General features: G+C 41.9%; 1 protein-coding gene across 2 annotated transcripts in view; it reads left to right on the top strand.

Annotated features, from left to right (window-relative positions):
• Positions 1 to 863: 863 nt before the first annotated feature.
• Positions 864 to 2230, top strand: part of htr2cl1 (5-hydroxytryptamine (serotonin) receptor 2C, G protein-coupled-like 1) — a 136748-nt gene continuing 135381 nt past the window's right edge. For both annotated transcript variants that reach the window (XM_013914600.1, XM_013914599.1), the window contains exon 1: positions 864 to 937. The gene's annotated coding sequence lies outside the window, so the exon portion shown is untranslated. The remainder of the gene's footprint in view (positions 938 to 2230) is intronic.

Genomic DNA, 2230 nt, shown 5'->3' with positions numbered 1-2230 from the left:
GGTATGCCTGGTAATGTATACACGAGGCCTGTTGAGTCTGAGATGTAGCTCTTTGGTGATTCAAGTCATTCGAGTTTCCATACATCAAGCCTAGATAGCGCAGCATGAGACTCTTAGTCTGATAGTTCGAGCCGCACGTTGGGCATTGGTGTTTAAAGGTCTGACGATGTGGTGAATATCCAAGGTGGTGTCAATGAATGCTGCAGTCCAGCAAACTGTAAGGGTGTGTTAAGTTTTTCACAAGGGTCCAGTGAAAACCTTCACATGAATGTATATCCTATAATAATAGGCCACGAGGTTTGCTATGTGACTTGTGTCAATTCTGCATAAGCATTAGATTATTTAGTACTGCATTAAAATATAAAATTATGCATTTGTATTATAGGCATCTTTTTTTAAAAGTGTCACTTTGAAAGTGAACAAACCGCAGACAAACCCTCATACCAGTGTGTTTGTGTTTCTGTGTGAAAGACATATTTGGTATTCTTCACCGGTAACCAAATCAATTAAATGCACATGTGCACCCCCAAAGAATTTAAGACTGCAGGTGCAACAAAGAGAATTTAAGTGTTTGATCTTTTCCCCGCATCGGAGGACGCCTTCAGGCTCACACGCAAACAGGTTTTCTCTACAAACATATTTAATGCTCCATCTCACAACGTCCACCTACACAAGAAAACGAATGCACACACCTACACGCATGTCTCCTCAACACCCAGCATGTTAAATTTGGTTGTCAGTGAAGCCCAAAAGGCATGCAGCTTTTTCTACCCTTTCAGTGTGTTGCTTTACTTTTTGCACCAAATAGTGACACCTCTTTCTTCAAACTGACTTCCGCAGATGCAGAGAGAGAGTGTCAAGGACACATCAGCAACTTCCAAGACGCCTGACGCAAGTCAAAAGGAGGACAGGTGCTTCTGAAGAGCCGAACTCTGAGGTGCAGTAAATATACTTCAAGGTTCTTGAAAGGTCCCTGGATGACAGGCAGATCTCTGCCAGAACATGTGTATGTGCTAGATGAATGTGTGTGTGTGTGTGTGTGTGTGTGTGTGGCTTAGTGTGTGTGTGTGTGTGTGTGTGTGTGTGTGTGTGTGTGTGTGTGTGTGTGTGTGTGGTATTTAAAAAAAACAATCAAACAGCATTGTGCGTTGAGTGTTTCTCAGTTTAGAGGTCTCTAATGAACATTATTTCTCACAAGGCCTAGACATTTGGTGGCATCGCGCCGTGGCCCTACAGAAGTGTCGAGTCGAGTGGAACCACTAGAAATAATTCAGTGTACAGTCTGTGTGTTTGCATGTCCCAGTGGGACTGGAGTGTGTACGTTCAAGAGTGAACCTGCTGCGTTATGACAGGCTGCAGGATTAACCCACCTGACAGGCATTTGATCAGGTTTGTGGCCGTAGCCAAGTGAAATCAAGGGAATGTGTGACGCTCCATTAATCCATGTATTGGATCACACTGTGTGGTTTTCTGATGGTTTTTTTCTGTCACCAGTGTCACCATATATTGCAGCCAACTGGGCAGTAGCAGAAAATGAAATGATCATAAGGACTTATTGAAAACAAAGGTTAAAATTAGAGTTCATTCTGTTTTTTATAAATATACACTGGACAGTGCCGGCAACATATTTGATTCAGCTTCATGTCTCTTGTACTTCCAGTTGAGTGAGCATCCAATTCTTTCTGTGATAAAGGATCAAATCAACCATTTTACAATACGTTTACCAGACAACGACTAGCCTAGTTCCAGGCTCCTTTTTCTTTTTTTTTCTTCTTCTTTCAGCTGCTCTTCTCTATCTTCAAAATCCTTTGTCCAATATATCCACTATCTGTCTTCTACACATGTCCAAACCACATTAGCCTCTCTAACTTTGGCTCCAAACTGCTCCACCTGAGCAGTACCTCTGATGTACTCATTTCTAATCTGGTGAAAATCCTAGCATTTCCTCTTCTACTTTTATTCATTTATGGGTTTTTTTTAATCCTGTCCTGTCTGGCAGCTTTTGCAATCAGAATTATGATCTGAATACAGTGTTGTGCCAAATACATTTTGCTTTTCCAGGACCAGCTCTACAAATTCTTTGCAGGCTCCTCTTGTTCGGGGTTTATCTGTTTATTTCTTCATTTCTATTTGTGTTATTTCAGTGACTACATTATGGTGGTATACAGTATGACAATGTCTAAGGCAGGACAGGCGGGAAAAGGTGTGTGTGTGTGTGTGTGGGGGGGGG

The sequence above is a fragment of the Pundamilia nyererei genome, unplaced genomic scaffold (genome assembly GCF_000239375.1).
Source record: "Pundamilia nyererei isolate P.nyererei 1_Seehausen unplaced genomic scaffold, PunNye1.0 scaffold00209, whole genome shotgun sequence".
Classification (NCBI taxonomy): domain Eukaryota; kingdom Metazoa; phylum Chordata; class Actinopteri; order Cichliformes; family Cichlidae; genus Pundamilia; species Pundamilia nyererei.
The sequence above is the reverse complement of the archived record's forward strand: the minus strand, read 5'-3'. Positions and strand labels throughout refer to the sequence as shown.